General features: G+C 41.1%; 4 long non-coding RNA genes across 4 annotated transcripts; 3 read left to right on the forward strand and 1 right to left on the reverse strand.

The window, feature by feature from the left end:
• Nucleotides 1-1,133: 1,133 nt before the first annotated feature.
• On the forward strand, nt 1,134-2,204 carry LOC146679006 (uncharacterized). The gene is made up of 2 exons (XR_014911721.1): nt 1,134-1,341; nt 1,810-2,204. It is a non-coding gene; the product is annotated as an uncharacterized LOC146679006 (long non-coding RNA).
• Nucleotides 2,054-9,837, reverse strand: LOC146679007 (uncharacterized). Its single transcript, XR_014911722.1, has 2 exons — nt 3,123-9,837; nt 2,054-2,256 (listed from the first exon to the last, which is right to left on the reverse strand). It is a non-coding gene; the product is annotated as an uncharacterized LOC146679007 (long non-coding RNA).
• Nucleotides 9,838-9,860: 23 nt separating this feature from the next.
• On the forward strand, nt 9,861-10,900 carry LOC146679008 (uncharacterized). The gene is made up of 2 exons (XR_014911720.1): nt 9,861-10,037; nt 10,506-10,900. It is a non-coding gene; the product is annotated as an uncharacterized LOC146679008 (long non-coding RNA).
• Nucleotides 10,901-15,403: 4,503 nt separating this feature from the next.
• On the forward strand, nt 15,404-19,019 carry LOC146679009 (uncharacterized). The gene is made up of 4 exons (XR_014911723.1): nt 15,404-16,841; nt 16,997-17,189; nt 18,463-18,555; nt 18,946-19,019. It is a non-coding gene; the product is annotated as an uncharacterized LOC146679009 (long non-coding RNA).
• The last annotated feature ends 249 nt before the right edge of the window (nt 19,020-19,268 follow it).

Consider the following 19,268-nt stretch of genomic DNA (forward strand, 5'->3'; position numbering starts at 1 on the left):
ATCACATCAGTGTCTGAAACACTGTATTAGTCATGGCCAATGAAGTCCTAATCCAGGAGAGTATGTTTAGGAAATGCTATTGCAAAATGTCCATTCAGTTCTAGTAATGGTCTTTTTTTGGTGCAGTGTTTAGTTTAGTCTTGGTCCATTGCTTCCTTGAATGTACTCGAAAGGTCTGCCTATGGTTTATGTCAGAGACCCCTTTGTCTCTCTCTGCAGGGCCTTTTATTTTCTCTCATGCTTGGAAACTTTAAAGACAGGATAGTTGGGCATCTTGACATGTTTTGCGTGAACAAGTTGTAGCTAATGTTAAAACGATAACCTCATGTTTTCTTAATGGCACGGTTACTTATTAATAACCTTAAAATGAGGTGTCGGGTGTCTTAGATTACTAAAGAACGTTTGATCACTGCTGTTATTAAACTTTCTGTTGTAGTTCGTTTGTATTATCCTATTTATAGTATTTAATAAGCAATGTTTATTAAACTATCACAAAGTAACACTTGGCAGTGACTTAAGCTACTAGACACACAAAATACACAGTGGGTTGGTGAGCGTGGCGTGGGTAAAACAGAGAAACAGGACCGGGGAAGGCAACTGGAGCGTAACTGGTACATAATGGTCGCACTGGGGAGAGAGGAGAATGGGATTAGAATGGAAGCCAACGGTGAGCTTTGGAGAAGGTGAGTATGACTGTTTTTCCAGCGTACTTGCAGGAGGACTGAAGAAAGCGTTGAGGGAGAGGCGGCGTGAGTTAGATGGTGTGAGATGGCCGACCTGAGTTCCGCTGGTTCCTGAGGAAGGGAAATGGCAGGAGGGCAGGCAGGTGAGGCACAGAGAGATTTATGCCAGAGATAAGCCAGGATCCAAGAGATGAGTTATATTTTGAGTTGTGGAGTGTCTGGGAGCAACTAAGGCACAAGATAATGTAGCCCAGTGGCAAACAGATGGAATTAGAGACTGTTTATTGTAATTATTATTAAAGGTGTTTTATTTTGTTCAGTTAAAAGCACTCATGATTGGAGAGAGACTCTAAAGAAAAAATCCAAATTATTTTGTATGGAATTGCATTATTTGTGTTATTTATTTATTTATTTTGTTTCTCAAAGGTTATTTTTTGACCTGGATACAAATGCAGTCCAACCAATGGGATTGTTTGTCCCGCCTTGTTTTTCATGTTTGGTTGCGCTGCTAAGGCTGCTTAGACCACACGCGCCATAGCAGTACCTGTGGGGAAAACGTGGTAGCTGTTGAAACAGCGAAGCTGTTGGTGTCTGCTTGATTAGCCGCCAGATTTGGATAGCCGAAGCTAGTTTTATGAATACGAAGTGCTTTGCACTGGTGAGTAACGAAACTGTTATAGCCGCTGATCGGCATCCTGAAATGTTAATGTTGTTCGCTTCAAAAAACAAACGCTAATGGTGACGGTACTATGCAAGTAGCTAGCGAGTGTGCTAAACGCTCACTCCCGTTGTTAAGTGTTAGTTGAGAACTTATTAGCTGTTGTTAGGTTAAGGAAAAAACAGTATGTCTATCTGTTGTATTGAAATGTTTTATTGTGTTACTTTTATTCATCACTGTTGTTACTTGACCGTGAGCAGAGTATATTGAGTTTGCTGCTTTTAATGAGCAGTGTGAATTGCTTTAATGATTGGTGATAGCTACATTGCCATGTAATGAAAACGTTTAGAATTTGATTAGTTGTACAACATTAGAAATTGAAACACATTTTGTTCATGATTTATACTTTAAACAGAAGTGTTAAGTGTGAACCGTGTTCATTTGAAGTAATTCTGACCTCACTCTTAGGTCAGGTTTTTTGAGTTGGAGAAAGGAGCCGAGACTCCTCGGAGAACATTGGATTACAGACTTTGTGGAAATCCGCAGAAGAGGAATAATTTTCCATTGCAATGGATGGCGAGCCACAGCCCATTTGGAATTGAATCTTGAAGTCTGGTTGCCTGAACTGTGGTAGGACAAAACAGTGCAAACCATACATCGATCGTGGACTGAACTCACACCAATAACTCACCAGATCACCAAACAGGCCTGATCTGGATCCTATTGACACTTTAAAAGACCCGGGTCTAACATTCTTTTCTTTTTTATTTTGGGTATCTGTGCGCGCACACACAATTTTGGTTGTTATTGTAAAGGCAATACAGTGCACAAATTTCAAATACAGTTGAACTATTGCTTCATCATTTGCAGTTGTGTTTTCATTGTGGTTACCCATCCTCTGGGCTCCTGTCGTTCCTGAAATCTTCTGATTTGCCCATTGTTTATATATTTTGTTACATACTGGTTACAATAACAAGGTAAGCAAAGCACCTGAGAGAAAGAACATGAGACATGAGAACCGGTTACCAACATAGAGTATTTGATAAACTGGCGGAGAAGGAACGTCAGCGTAGGGCTTAAATCTGCCCAGCCTGACTGCCTCAATCAGCTCCAGGACAGTGAGGCTGTGGCGGCCCTGCCCATGGGCAGATACCCAGGTCATACCCAGGTCACCCAGATCATGACAATGGAGCCTAGTAAAAGTAATAAAATATAATATATTTTAACAAACAGTTTCAGACAAGACAAAAAAGAAAAGTAGGTAAAAATTCTCAGTGATGCTCGATCCTCTTTTTTGTGGCTGTATAATGGACCATTCATTCTTAGATGATAACTTCTTTTTACCTGAATGAGTTACTTAACACTGGAAAGAGTACATTAGCTACTGTATATTACTGCAAGACTGGCATGCAGAGATAAGTGAATAAATAACAGTTTATGCAAAGTCTACAAAATAAAAACATGCACAACATAAAGAGCTTTGGCTCTGCACTAAAATACCTCGATTAGTGTAAATAACAGAATCCATGTGATCTCCGGTGGACATTATGGGATAGATTACAGGCTGTAATGCAGGACTGTGTCCGACAGGAAACACTGGTGATCAATTTCATTATCTCTTCCAGCGTAACTATTTTGGTCTCGACAGACATAATTACATTCCTGAGTTTAACAGATTGCAGCCAGATAGGTCGAGCATTTTGTGTCAGATTACAGAGCACTTAAAGTTGTTTTTTTCTACATATTTAAATCTGTGTTATGTATTATGTATATATGGGAACCTGAAATCTTCTGATTTGCCCATTGTTTATATATTTTGTTACATACTGGTTACAGTGTAAAAGTGGCGAACCAGCCAGGAGCCTTGAATTAATGGGTGACGATAGTGAAGCATATTTTGTGTGATTGAGCTTTTGGTAAGACCGTCTGTCGCACCAAAAGATGGATTTTGTTGAAAAATTAGGTATTAAGGTCCCAAATGCTGTCATAGTGCGTGGGGTAACAGGATCAGAAAAGGATGAAGAGATTTTTGAGTTCTTAAAGCAGTACGGCTCTATTAGTAGGGTCCTCACCATTGATGATCAAGTATCTGAATTCAACAAGGATCAGATAGTGGAGTATAACTCAGGAGTAGCAGTGCAAACATTAGGACCCTTGTTGCCCTATGTCCACCCCTCAGCTGCCAATCCTGATGTAGTATTTTCTGTACATGCTTTGACAGATGTTTATTCCCAGAGAGTTGGGGGGAGTGTCACAGATACTTACCTAAGTGAACTGCGAGGAATAGCCAAGCTAAGTGGGAAAGATTTTGAAGAGGTACTGAGAGAGGTGATGACAAAAATTGAAAAGTCTGTGGGTGTCGCCGAAGAAAGTGTTGCACTCAGTACTGAGGTTGAAATAGAGGAAGTTGATCATACTGACAGGCCCAGCCAGACCCCTGCTACTTTTATTGAATCAGCTGGTATTTCAGTCTGTCCTAAGCTTGGCCACGCTGATGATGAATATCGCACACCGACTTTAAGCTCTGGAACCAAGAGATCCCTGACTCTAAATCCTGGTGAGCTTAACCCACCAGACGTACAGAGAATTGTGGTTGAACACATTGTAAAGAGTGATGATAAGATGTCACGTACCCATTCCACCTTGAGACTGAGAGCTTTTTCTGGGAAGATTCCCCGGCCATATAATGAAGCTGATTATGATACTTGGCGCTCTCATGTTGATTTAATGATGGAGGACACTTCTGTTTCTGACTTGGAGAAGACTCATAAAATTCTCGAGAGCCTCCTCATTCCTGCTTCAGATGTAGTTCGACATCTTGGACCTGAAGCGCCACCATCTACCTACCTGCAATTATTGGAATCTGCCTTTGGCACAGTTGAGGATGGGGAGGAATTGTTGGTGAGGTTCATGAACACGTTGCAAGATCCTGGAGAAAAACCCTCAGCTTACCTGCATCGCCTGCAGGTGGCATTGAACCGTACTGTACGCAGGGGAGGTGTACAGCCACAAGAGGTCGACAAACACCTCCTGAAACAATTTTACAGGGGTTGTTGGAATCATGACTTGCTTGCTGTCTTGCAGCTAGAACTTAAGGATCGACAACCCCCATCACTCGCTGAGCTTTTGTTGCTGCTGCGTACTGCAGAAAATAGGCAAGAAACAAAAACTAGTAGAATGAAACGGCACCTTGGTACTACCAAACCTAAGGTTGTCTCCCATAGACAGAGTGTTCAGGAAACAAGCGAAACACAAGCTGAATCTGAATCAAGTGACCTAAGTAAGTTAAAGAAGCAAGTTGCTGACTTGAAGAGTCAATTGACAGCACTCATGAAACAAAGAAAACCCACTGCTTCTAAGAAAGAACACATGCAGAAAGATGAAACTAAAAAACCTGACCATGCAAAGACTGAACCAGGGCCCCCTCCACACAGCGCTTTAACTGTAAAGCCAAAACCGTGGTACTGTTTCCGTTGTGGGGAGGATGGTCATATTGTGGCCACCTGTGAGTCAGATCCAAATCCTGCCCTGGTAGCTGCTAAAAGAAAGGAACTGAGAATCCGTCAGCAGTTATGGGAAAGCCAACACCGAAACACACCTTCGTTAAACTGAATTCAGTCCCTGTCGTGGGACAGATGGGGACTGCAACGGGTCAAACACGTCCCGCTGATAAGAAGCCTAAAGTGACCACTAAGAAGGGTGCCATGTTAACATTGAATGCTGAGCGTGGTAATTTCAAATTACCCAAAGGTTTAATAGGGGCGAAAACTACAGCACAGGTTCAAATAGAGGGCAATTGTGTTAGCTGCTTAATGGATACAGGCTCTCAAGTCACCACTGTTCCCCAGTCGTTTTACAATCAGAACCTGTCACAACATGAGATCCGGCCTCTCTTTGAGCTTTTGGAGGTTGAAGGAGCCAATGGCCAATCTGTGCCTTATCTAGGCTACATTGAGATTAATGTTGTATTCCCCAAAGAGTTTTTAGGTGCTGAGGTTGAAGTCCCCACACTAGCATTGGTGGTTCCAGATGTTCGTACAGTCCCCCAGCCACTAGTTTTGATAGGTACTAACACACTAGATCTACTTTACGAACTCCATCGTGATACCTGTCCTGAAGAGTATGAACCATCACAATATGGTTACAAAGCAGTGCTAAAGATTTTGGGGCTGCGACACAGGCAGTGCAAGGATAACCGCCTTGGTCTGGTCACCTCGCTCGGAAAAGACCCCCAGCTAGTTCCAGCAGGACAAACCGTAGTGTTAGAGGGGTTCATTGATGTAAACAGTCATACCACTGAGAAATCTGTCCTCTTAGAACATCCCTCTTTGTCAGCACTGCCAGGTGGGGTGTTAGTTAAACCTTGCCTCATTGACTTGCCCCAGAAAGCGCCATATAAAGTGCCAGTCGTAATGACTAATGAGCTGGATCATGATGTTGTTATTCCCCAGAAGTGTGTGATTGGGGAAATCAGTGCATTTCATCGTGTTCTCTCACATGAGCATTGTGTGGTGACACCAGATTCTAGCACCAAGCAGAAGCTAGGCCTCAACTTCAACTTCGAGGACTCACCCATAAGTGCTGAGTGGAGAGAGAGAGTAACACAAAAACTTGCCAATATGCCGGAGGTCTTCGCGCAAAATGACATTGACTTTGGGAGAACTAATCAGGTAAAACACCAAATCAAGCTATCTGATGAGACTCCATTTAAGCACAGGGCACGCCCCATACACCCAAATGATCTGGAAGCTGTCCGAAAGCACTTGCTAGAACTTCAACAGGCAGGTGTGATCAGGGAGTCCACATCACCCTTCTCTTCTCCCATAGTGGTGGTGAGGAAGAAGAATGGGGATGTGCGTCTCTGTGTTGATTACAGGAAGCTCAATCTGCAAACAGTGAAGGATGCTTATGCACTCCCAAACTTGGAGGAGACTTTCTCCACGCTGACTGGTTCCCAGTGGTTTTCTGTCCTCGACTTAAAATCTGGTTACTACCAGATTGAGGTTGAAGAGGCTGACAAACCGAAGACAGCTTTCGTTTGTCCCATTGGATTTTGGGAGTTTAACCGTATGCCGCAGGGCATTACGAACGCTCCAAGCACATTTCAGCGTCTCATGGAGAAATGCATGGGGGATATGAACCTGAAGGAGGTTCTTGTCTTCCTTGATGACATCATTGTTTTCTCTAAAACGCTGGAAGAACATGAGACCCGACTGATCAAAGTTCTCAACCGTCTGAAAGAGTACGGGTTGAAATTATCCCCTGAGAAATGTAAATTTTTTCAGACATCAGTGAGGTACTTGGGACATGTTGTGTCTCGTAATGGGGTGGAGACTGACCCTGAAAAAGTGAAGGCTCTGCAAACTTGGCCAGTGCCTACTGATCTGAAAGAACTGAGGTCTTTTCTTGGTTTTGCAGGGTATTACAGACGCTTCATTAAAAGCTATTCTAACCTAGTGAAGCCCCTCACCAATCTGACCTCAGGTTACCCACCCCTTCGCAAAGGTACCAAGCCCAAAGCTAACACTCCTCAGTATCATGATCTGAAAAAACCCTTTGGTGAGCGATGGACTCCAGAGTGTGAACAAGCTTTCCGAGCGATCATTGAAAAGCTAACTACTGCTCCGATCTTGGGTTTTGCTGACCCCAAGTTGCCCTACACTCTCCATACGGATGCCAGCACTATGGGGTTGGGTGCTGCTTTGTATCAGGAGCAGGAGGGGCAGATGAGAGTAATAGCATATGCTAGCCGAGGTTTGTCCAAGAGTGAGTCTCGCTACCCTTCCCACAAACTAGAGGTTTTAGCTCTAAAGTGGGCAGTTACAGAAAAATTTTCTGATTACCTCTATGGTAGCCAATTCATGGTTGTAACTGACAGCAATCCCTTAACATATGTTCTGTCTACAGCCAAGTTGGATGCAATGAGCTATCGTTGGCTAGCAGCACTCTCCACGTTTAACTTCCAGCTTCAGTACAGAGCTGGAAAGTTAAATTCTGATGCAGACGGTCTTTCAAGACGACCACATGGAGAACTGCTCAATGACACCGTTTCACAAAAAGAGCAGGAACGTATACAGCGGTTCACTGAAACACATCTGTCTGGTCAAGGAGTCACTCTTGGCCCAGACGTGGTCCCAGCTATCTGTGAGAGGCACCTCATTGGCTGTAGCCCAAGTGAAAACAAAGAGATGGATTGTGCTTTCACCCTGGTAGACTCTTTGGCCATGTCTGTATCTGCTATACCAGATGAGTTTGTGAATGAAGATCAGTGTGGTGGGTTACCAGTTATTCCCCATATGCCAGTAGAGCAGCTAAGGGCAGAACAACGAGCTGACCCGTGTTTGAGGGAAATTATAGCTCAACTCGAGACTGGGGACAAGGTTCCACCCACCGTTAGAAAGCAACTGCCCGATATTCCCTTACTAATCAGGGAATTCAGTCGCCTTGAGCTACACAATCAAATACTGTACCGAACACGACAAGATGGAGGTTGTGTAACCTGGCAACTTGTTCTTCCAGAGCAGTTTCGAGACACAGTCCTCCATAGCCTCCATGATGATATGGGCCACTTAGGGATTGAACGCACTCTCGACCTGGTGAGAACAAGGTTTTACTGGCCAAGGATGGCTGCAGATGTTGAGAAAAAGGTTAAAACCTGTGATCGCTGTGTTCTGAGAAAATCCCTTCCTGAAAAAGCTGCTCCTTTGGTCACCATAAAGTCCACCAGACCTCTTGAGCTTGTTTGTATGGACTTTTTGTCCATTGAGCCTGATAGGAGCAATATTAAGGACGTCCTCGTACTTACAGACCACTTTACTAAGTATGCCATTGCCGTCCCAACTCACAATCAGAAAGCTCAAACAGTTGCCAAGTGCCTGTGGGATAATTTCATTGTCCATTACGGCATTCCTGAACGTTTGCATAGTGACCAAGGGCCTGACTTTGAGTCACACATCATCAAAGAACTATGCAACATCCTGGGTGTTCACAAGATTCGTACTACGCCCTACCATCCTAGGGGAAACCCTGTAGAGCGTTTTAATAGGACGCTGTTGAGCATGCTTGGCACATTGGAAAACAAGGACAAATCACAGTGGCATAGCTTTGTGAAACCATTGGTTCATGCGTACAATTGTACAAAGAACGACGTTACAGGGTACTCACCTTATGAATTAATGTATGGCCGTAAACCCAGATTGCCCATTGACCTGGCTTTTGGTCTTCCCCTCAGAGACGACGGCTACAAGTCACATTCGCAATATGTGCAAAGTTTGAAGTCACGTCTGGAAGAGAGTTACAGGATCGCGGCACAAAACGCAGCAAAAATTGCTGACAAGAATAAGACCAGATTTGACTTGCGTGTAACCGCTTCTAAATTGGAAGGAGGAGTTTTAGTGCGTGCTGTACGCCTAAGAGGGAAACATAAGCTTGCTGATAAGTGGGAGTCAGATGTTTATGTGGTGGTAAAGCAGGCGGGAGATCTCCCAGTTTACACAATAAAACCTGAGAACAGAGACGCTCCTTGGCGAACTGTCCATCGAGATCTCCTACTCCCTTGTGGTTTTGTCACACCCACTAAGGAGAAGCCTGTTATGACAAACTCCACACGCAAGCCTGTAACACGGCAATCAGCTAAACAGTATGATGAGACTGAACCTTCTGAGACAGAGGAGGATACCGTTTGGTTTCGTGAGAGGCGTCCCAGAGAAACCATTCGATTCACCACATTGTACGAGATTCCAAAATCATCCCCTGACACCGATGATGGTGAGGCAGCACAGATAAATTTAACTGAAGACTGCTTAGCTGTTAATGATACGGTAGTCAGAGAAGACTTGTCTCATGGAAATGCAGAAATCATTTTGGAGGATACTGCCTTGGATGCCGTGAGTGAAAAACGCTCAGCTGCTGATGTACCTGGAAGTGACTTAGCAGACACATCCACCTTTCAGGGAGATGTTCTTCTAAGCAGAGAAGACTCTGACAGTGAGCCTGAGGCCTTTAACAAAGAAGATTCACAACAGAGCGTGGAAGGTGATAAAACGGACACTCTTCGACGTTCAGTGAGGAATAGAGGTCCGCCAGAAAGACTGCAGTACACCCAGTTGGGTAATCCACTGATATCTATTGTGCAATCCTTATTCCAAGGCTTGAGCTTAGCTTTTACTGATGCTTTGCAAGAGAGTAAGGAGGTTGGAACTTACCAGGAGCCACTCTCTCAAGTGGTGAGGTCACAGCCATCTCCCATGCAAAGGGACTTGCATGAATTTAGGAGGGGAGAGTGTAGCCCAGTGGCAAACAGATGGAATTAGAGACTGTTTATTGTAATTATTATTAAAGGTGTTTTATTTTGTTCAGTTAAAAGCACTCATGATTGGAGAGAGACTCTAAAGAAAAAATCCAAATTATTTTGTATGGAATTGCATTATTTGTGTTATTTATTTATTTATTTTGTTTCTCAAAGGTTATTTTTTGACCTGGATACAAATGCAGTCCAACCAATGGGATTGTTTGTCCCGCCTTGTTTTTCATGTTTGGTTGCGCTGCTAAGGCTGCTTAGACCACACGCGCCATAGCAGTACCTGTGGGGAAAACGTGGTAGCTGTTGAAACAGCGAAGCTGTTGGTGTCTGCTTGATTAGCCGCCAGATTTGGATAGCCGAAGCTAGTTTTATGAATACGAAGTGCTTTGCACTGGTGAGTAACGAAACTGTTATAGCCGCTGATCGGCATCCTGAAATGTTAATGTTGTTCGCTTCAAAAAACAAACGCTAATGGTGACGGTACTATGCAAGTAGCTAGCGAGTGTGCTAAACGCTCACTCCCGTTGTTAAGCGTTAGTTGAGAACTTATTAGCTGTTGTTAGGTTAAGGAAAAAACAGTATGTCTATCTGTTGTATTGAAATGTTTTATTGTGTTACTTTTATTCATCACTGTTGTTACTTGACCGTGAGCAGAGTATATTGAGTTTGCTGCTTTTAATGAGCAGTGTGAATTGCTTTAATGATTGGTGATAGCTACATTGCCATGTAATGAAAACGTTTAGAATTTGATTAGTTGTACAACATTAGAAATTGAAACACATTTTGTTCATGATTTATACTTTAAACAGAAGTGTTAAGTGTGAACCGTGTTCATTTGAAGTAATTCTGACCTCACTCTTAGGTCAGGTTTTTTGAGTTGGAGAAAGGAGCCGAGACTCCTCGGAGAACATTGGATTACAGACTTTGTGGAAATCCGCAGAAGAGGAATAATTTTCCATTGCAATGGATGGCGAGCCACAGCCCATTTGGAATTGAATCTTGAAGTCTGGTTGCCTGAACTGTGGTAGGACAAAACAGTGCAAACCATACATCGATCGTGGACTGAACTCACACCAATAACTCACCAGATCACCAAACAGGCCTGATCTGGATCCTATTGACACTTTAAAAGACCCGGGTCTAACATTCTTTTCTTTTTTATTTTGGGTATCTGTGCGCGCACACACAATTTTGGTTGTTATTGTAAAGGCAATACAGTGCACAAATTTCAAATACAGTTGAACTATTGCTTCATCATTTGCAGTTGTGTTTTCATTGTGGTTACCCATCCTCTGGGCTCCTGTCGTTCCTGAAATCTTCTGATTTGCCCATTGTTTATATATTTTGTTACATACTGGTTACAATAACAAGGTAAGCAAAGCACCTGAGAGAAAGAACATGAGACATGAGAACCGGTTACCAACATAGAGTATTTGATAAACTGGCGGAGAAGGAACGTCAGCGTAGGGCTTAAATCTGCCCAGCCTGACTGCCTCAATCAGCTCCAGGACAGTGAGGCTGTGGCGGCCCTGCCCATGGGCAGATACCCAGGTCATACCCAGGTCACCCAGATCATGACAATGGAGCCTAGTAAAAGTAATAAAATATAATATATTTTAACAAACAGTTTCAGACAAGACAAAAAAGAAAAGTAGGTAAAAATTCTCAGTGATGCTCGATCCTCTTTTTTGTGGCTGTATAATGGACCATTCATTCTTAGATGATAACTTCTTTTTACCTGAATGAGTTACTTAACACTGGAAAGAGTACATTAGCTACTGTATATTACTGCAAGACTGGCATGCAGAGATAAGTGAATAAATAACAGTTTATGCAAAGTCTACAAAATAAAAACATGCACAACATAAAGAGCTTTGGCTCTGCACTAAAATACCTCGATTAGTGTAAATAACAGAATCCATGTGATCTCCGGTGGACATTATGGGATAGATTACAGGCTGTAATGCAGGACTGTGTCCGACAGGAAACACTGGTGATCAATTTCATTATCTCTTCCAGCGTAACTATTTTGGTCTCGACAGACATAATTACATTCCTGAGTTTAACAGATTGCAGCCAGATAGGTCGAGCATTTTGTGTCAGATTACAGAGCACTTAAAGTTGTTTTTTTCTACATATTTAAATCTGTGTTATGTATTATGTATATATGGGAACTATATTTTGTTTGGATGATTAATAACCAGTTTACAATACCCCTGCTTCAGTTGTTTGATATTTGAAAATTCAACATGATAATTTCAGACTGAAAGCCGTTAGAAAATGTGACATGATAACTTTAAACATCACCTTAACAGATGATATTGTCAACATTACAAATATTGTCATCATGTATCATTAGGATATCATGACATAATAACTTTTTTGTTGTTCTTACATATGTTTAAACCTCTTTGTAGTAGATTTATCGTTCTTGTTTTTGCTTTGTACTCAGCAGCTTCTCTCTTCCTGGTCACGCAGTAACCTTTTACACACCCTGGAGCTTTTCTCATTTTGTTCCTCTCACATTTTTGGGAAGTGTTCCTGATCCGCTCGTGTGCATTCTTGGAGAAACTAGCTTCTTATCTTTTGCAAATAAGTATGAAAAATGTTTGTGTAAATGCTTTTCACACATCCAACACACACACACACACACACACACACACACACACACACACACACACACACGTGGGTCTTCTTGAAAATTAAAAATGGGATTTTAATGACATAAGAGAGATGGCTGTAATACAGGTGGTGGATGAACGTCTCCACTCTTCCTGTCCTTTCGTAGGGTTGCTTGTTATTTTTGTGCCCTGGTCTATTGTGTGGCTATTGCACATCCTGTTGCGGGTCACCTCTAAATCACGGTCACATGTTTTGATAGTCAGCCGAGGTTCAGCAGGAAGTTTTCCTGGTTTTTTTTGTCTTCGCAACATTCCAAGTTTAGGATTACCTGCGGGAGTATTGTATTGCCATGAAGGAGTAACCCCTTTACTAATCTGTCAGTATGTTCCTATTTGGGATATAATTATCTGGTTAAGCTGTCAGTCAGGAGCTTGTCAGACATCACGGTGCCCTTAAGGTAAGAAAACACATTATTCTCCTGGCAAGTCACAAATGAAATTAGGCTTGGAGGAACCTTGTTGATGGGATATTTTAGATGAGGTTTTAAGAAAAAATAAATAAAACTGACTTGTAGCCGAAACCGTTGCATATGTTTCATGTAATTGGAGCCTGATGGTGCAACACTGAAAGGACATAAATGCAGAAAATCTAATATTAAGATGAAAGGAAAGAAAAGCCTGTCATGAGACCCTATCTTTCAAACTGAACTGTAATGCTGGAAATATAATAGTATCAAATTATAATAATGTCAGAGTAAAGAGGATTATGTGTAAACACAGGGAGAGAAATAAAACCATTAAACATTACTAATCCTCTAGCTTCACCTTATCCCTCATGCGCTTCTTGGTTTTGTTAGCATATTTAGTATTTTTCTCTTCTTTGATTTGCACTGGCCCTTTTCTACATTTAAAATGGCTGAAGATGCCCTTGTCTTAACACAACAAAGAGGCCAATGATTTCTCTAACACAGTGTATTTGCTATCTAACACTGTGTGGATCCTTTCTGATGAAGCTGTGTGTACCAACAGCAGTTTTTTTTACTTTAAAGTCTCACAGTCTACTGTAACGTACAGCATATCCAAATGGCGTCTTGAACATAATGACTTCACTGTACTCAAATGACCTCCACAACTACCAGATCTAAATCCAGCAGAGCACCTTTGGGATGGAGTGGAACGGGTGATTTACATCATGGACCTGCAGCCAACAAATGTGCAGCAACTGTGTGATGCTATCATGTCAATGTGGACCAAAATCTCTGATCTGAGCATGAAGAATTAAAGCAGTTCTGAACTTAAAAAGGGGGTCCAAAGAGGTACTCGTGATGTGTAACTAATAAAGTGGCCATATGACCTGCAAACGAACTTAAAATGCTATTATAAATCTTCTTCTTAAAATAATTATAATTTGCTATGAGAACATTTCATGATAAATACACACAAGTATTTGTTTAGAGACATGAATAACGGACAGATGATTGTTTGGTTGAGGCTTGATCTAAAGTTACCACTGAGGGTGTCTGAGGATGGAGATGATAGCATAGCCCATCTAAATTGATATGACTTCCATGTTTTCCATTGCCTGCATCTATTTGAATCTTATTCCAATTAGATCTGAATCGGAGAGAAATTCAAATTATAAATTAGATCTCATACTACTGTATGACATCATTAAAAAGAAAAGTGCATTAGAGGAGTCAAATCTAACAGTGTTCCCATAGTTTCATAATTTCTCCTTTGATTTTTGTGCTTTTAATCCACCCTTTGAAGCTGGAGTTCAATGTGAGAAATATATTCTAAATTTCAGCCAGACGTTAATAATCAGCGTGAAGGTTGAACTGTATGAAGCGTGCCAATTTGTTGTTAAATGGACACATGGCCAAATCCACATGTGTCCAAAATCTGCCGTTACCTGCAGAGTATTAGTGAAGAGCATTGGGAGGGACTGTGGGGAGCCGGGTAGAGAGGTGGCGACACTTGGCTGCAGGAAGCTTAGGCTCAGCGGCTGCTGCACACACATATACATAAATGTATATGCACCCTTAGGCCAGGTTTTTAGGGGCTTTGAGGGACATGAGGGAGGGAGGGTAGACTGGTGTCTACAGGGACAGCTGGGGACATCTCCCCACCTGTTATACATCATGTCCGCTAGAACACACACAGCGACTTCTGTGAACCCCAGCATGTTGCCACCCACCCCGAGGCTTAAAAAAACGCAACCTGCGACACATTTGCACGAAAAAGGGGAAAAAAAAGATGCGGTGACGCTTAGTGCTTCCTCATTATTACACATTTGTCTCGTCTTAAGGGTAAAATGCAATTGTTGTAGCTTGGAATACATTTCTTGCGTGTCATTCGCTTGGCACTGAGTATGAATAATGATTACTGGAACATTATCAGTGCATTAAGTAAAAGCACAGAATGATTATAAATCCTGAATTGAGAAATTCATTTCATTGACTGTGCTGCTCATCCAGAAAGCCTTTATCTCTGTGTGAATTCACTGCTAAATTACATTACATTTTCTAGCTTCTCATTTTTTTTAGCACAGTTTTAAAACAACCCCTATCCGATATTTCATATCTCCGAGTGCTTTAAAATCAATTATGAAAGAGAAATGGAAATTACATTCACGTTTGATCTTGGTATACAATGGATGCCCCACAATTTGATTAGCACTTTGTAAAACCCGTACGTCGCAGTAGATAATTCATAAAGACAAATATCACTCTTGTTGTTGACTTTCTTTTTCCTGGGAAGAGCTCAACATCACGGCAAATACACAGTCTTACAGAAAACTGATACTGCTGTTGTGTTTGCATTATAAATGTGAAGAATCTACAGCTGGCTGCCAGTTAGCTTTCCTTAGTGGGAAACATGGGTTCTTCTATGTTGAATAATCCATCCATCATCATATGTTGTGTTTACAGTATAAAAAGAAACACTAAAAACTGATGAGTGTTGAACTGTGGATAGGGACTTCCTAAATAACATGAAATCAAGGACTCTGTGGAAGATAAATAAGGTACCAGAGGAAAACAAATTAGAATACGCTATTAATGAATGATTAGGTAATTATTAGCTGAGTTGCAAATTCACATTTCTATTATAAATTATCCCAATTAACTCAGATTTGGCCTCTGAGCAGCAGAAAACTATTAGCTACTCGCTAATTAGTAATTACACAAACAAGATTAAAAAAGCAAAGCCACCCCTGATCTCATTTGTTATTACAAACAGTGACATCAGCTTGATTTCAGTTAAACGCTAAAGCTAAAAATTGATTTTCAGAATATTTCATTATTAACCAGAGCAGTTAGAGCAGCAAGGTGCATGGCTACCAAAAGTTAGTTCAGACTCAATAATCCATGTTTTTTCAGCATGACCTCCTAAATAGCTTCTGGTTATCTCATACATGTTTGACCTTTTCACCCTTCACGTGCTTCTGTAAATGTTCAGTGTGACTGAGGTCTGGTAACTGTGAAGGGAAGTTCATAAAAGACAGAAATCCTTAGTCTTGGATCTTAAGTAGTTTGCTTTAAGGATGTCTGTAGTCTTTACCCTCCTACAGCATAACAAAAGATGCCACCCAGAAGGTGGAGCATGTCTCTGAAGAGTGCTGCTTCTCCTTGCTCAGAATTGATTTGATTCGGGATCATCCACTATAAATTTAATCCAGCACAAACCTTTGGTCTTTTCCCCTCCCAATAAGTGGTTTAGTAATTCAGCCTTCTGTTGACATGACTTTTGCTGATTGGAGTCTTCCCTTCTTGATTTAGTAAATGATGTTCTGCGTAGAGGTGGATGCTTTATGTTATTGAACAAAGCTCGATGTCTTCATCTTCTGACGGCGCAGCCACTGCTGGTTTCTCTGACAGTAACAACTGGTCTAGTTTCAGCAAAGCTTTTCATAAGTAGGCTGTGCCGTTCACTGTCCCCTGAAAAACCTTCAGTCAAGCCTCTCTTTGCTTACCATTACAATTTAACTTGTGAGGATGACAGAGAAAGAATTCACTCAAAAAAGCCACAAATGATGCTGTAATTGGAAAACACGGCTGAAAAAAACTGGGCTTCTTTACGAAGGAGTTGAAATCATCAATGCCAAAAATTTGCTTAAATTTAAGATCATTTTAAAATACATGGATTTTTATTATGAACATTTTTGACCACTTGAACTCTCAAAGAGAATTTGTGATTTATTTCTGCTGTGAATCCAGAAGTGATTAAGTGATATTTAAATGTAACATCTGACACAAAACCTGGACACAAAATAGAAAGGAATTTCTCAAAAAGACAAATTGTCAGGGGGGTTGAGGCGTTTAAAGCGCTTGAATGGCCTCAGGTCAACTTTCCTTGTATTGACTGAAGAAAACCAGTGTGGACCTGAAGCCTGCCTTTCATTAGAGTCCAGGACATTGGTGTAAACACAAGTTAAGAAACTAAACTAAAAGGCAGAGGGCAATGATAGTTCAGGTCACAGACAAGAGAGAGGTCAAGTAAGAGAAAGAGTCACGGCTTGCTCTAAAGTCTTTTGTTTCATCGCAGTCATAGTGGACACAATTAGTGTTTTTCCCAAGGTAAGAAGCTCAAAGCTCAGAGGCCCATCAAACACAACCCCCCCCCCCCCCCCCCCCCCAAAAAAAAAACAAAAAAACTTCTATTAAATTGATGCCAAGACCAAAATCAATAAGCTGCCTGACTTTGTAACACTCACGTGTCTTCTCTTAAACAGATGTAGCCACCAACAGCATTTCTCTTCCACAGTCCACGGGTTGGAGCTCCGGGCCCAAACAGACGACCTTTTGGGCTTGTTTGCTGTAATGATGCTGGCAGTTATCACCATGTTTCCATTACCTTACACAGCGCTGCAGAAGAAGCCGTATTTTTCCACATCTGCTCCACAGCAGAGCTAAGCTGGCACACAGGTAAGTCCAAAAGAGCCTTTAGAGAGTTATAAATTATGGAGAAGTTGGAAAAGTTATTTTCATAAAACATAAGGCCAAGCCTATGGCGACTAATTTGGGTCATGGTCATGGGTCCTTGAAATATTTAGACTTTGCGAGAAAATAGCTGGATTTGTTTAGTATATACAGTACAGGAGTAAGGGTTTCTCTGTTTATACATAAAATAATATATTGTTTATATTCAGAAAGAATAAAACATTAGGCGGTATGATGATAAGGTGTTTATTAGTTCTCAGAGGTTTATTATGCTTTAAGTAGTAGTAGATTTTGGCACATTACAGTTTAAACGTATTTTGTGTGAATAAAAAGAAGTGCAGAAGATTTAATATTAGCTGATAAGTCAGGTAATATTTTTGTTATAGTCAATAAATCCAATGAAAAGACCAGAAGTTAACTCAGATAAGGCTTGACTGGGTTCCTTCATTACAATGAACATACAAACTGAAGATTACGTTTATCTTTACTCTGTCTAGCATGAGCGCTTTAAATCATCAGAACACCAAGTCTGTATTAATCCACAAGAGAAAATAGTACCCAGCAAAAACACTTTTTTGGGATTTTCAGGTGCTGCTTGTTGAAAACAGCAGCACACTTCTATTTCAAGTTAAAGTAATGTACATATTAATGTAAACATACAGCCTGCCAAAGATCCAGTTTGGCTAATTGGAAGACTTTGGAAAATGTGGACAAATTTCCAAGGTGAAGGGTATAAATTTTGAATGGTCAGCTGTATTTTCATTGAATCTATGTTATTCACTATTAACTGATATTTTATTCTTGGTATTCAGTTTAACAACATAAATTCCCTCGCTATTCACTATTAACTATGGAATTTTCTCTTTTTTCTTTTTCAAAGAAAAGAATGAGACATTTTCTTCGAATTCACAGATAATTTCTGTTACAACATAAAGCCTTTCATTTCTTTACTTCTCTCACAGTGTGAGGCTGTCGGGTTTCTTTGATTCACGACAGCAGCACTTCTTAAATTTTGAAACTCTGAGAAATCAAGCATCTCAAGGACTAAATGTATAGTTAAGATTATTTACACTTTTGTTTGTTTGTTAGCTCATGTTCTAAAATGATTTTGACACCACTGACTTTTGCCTTTAGCTTTAGATTTAAAGCTGGATTAACCAATAATGGCACATCTTTTGTGGTTTTGTGATTATGCAGAAACAGTTATTTTTCCATCCCCCAATTGAAAACAATGTTATTTATTTATTTTTTATTGTAGTGTAATTTTGGAACAGACTGTTGACTTGTCAGGGGTGTACCACACCTTTTGACAGATGAGACAGCATCAAAGGATCCTGACATGCTGAACTGGGTAAGCGGATAGATGGATAGATGGATGTCTTTTTTTTAATCATGTCAAATAAAAAAAGGTTCACAGATCTTAATAGGGACAGTGTCCGGGATCAGTGGACTGCTGCTGTAGAAATGTGTGTTTTATGTACATTTTTTGTTTTGCAAACTGCAGTCATTAACAATAAAATCCCTTCTCCGTGTGTTAACTGAAGTCACATGTTCAGTGGTTAATTTGATGGTTCAGATGTGCTGATCTTCACTGTGTGTGTTTGATAACAATACACCTATCTTTGGTCTTTGTATACAATCCTATTGTTGATCTAATGTCAAATATTACCTGTTAATTTCCACAAAATTAGAAGAGCATCAACTGATTCTGCACTTCTCTTTTGTACTGCGCTATCATCAGCACCTCTGATGCATACTGATGCCTCTGCAGACTCAAACCATCTGAAGCACTTCCAGTTAAAGCTGCCAGCTGACATGAGGCAAGTTTAACCTAAGAGGAGCGATGCACCTGTACAACATTAAGCTGGGATTGTGTTGCTCGAGCTCACTAAATCTCTGCCCACTCAACAGGTATTAAACCTCAAGCAGTGAAGCTCTACACAGGGGGGCTGCACAGATCTCCTCCTCCCCGCTGATGAGCTTGTGCTTCCCCGTTCTGCCTGGCCATGTCGTCTGGAGTCATGCAAAGAAAACTGGTGGTGCAGTTAGTCAGTCTGGAGATCA

The sequence above is a fragment of the Rhamphochromis longiceps genome, linkage group LG1, assembly GCF_057381845.1.
Source record: "Rhamphochromis longiceps isolate RC_006_pf linkage group LG1, R_longiceps_female_GT1.1, whole genome shotgun sequence".
In the NCBI taxonomy this organism is placed as follows: Eukaryota; Metazoa; Chordata; class Actinopteri; order Cichliformes; family Cichlidae; genus Rhamphochromis; species Rhamphochromis longiceps.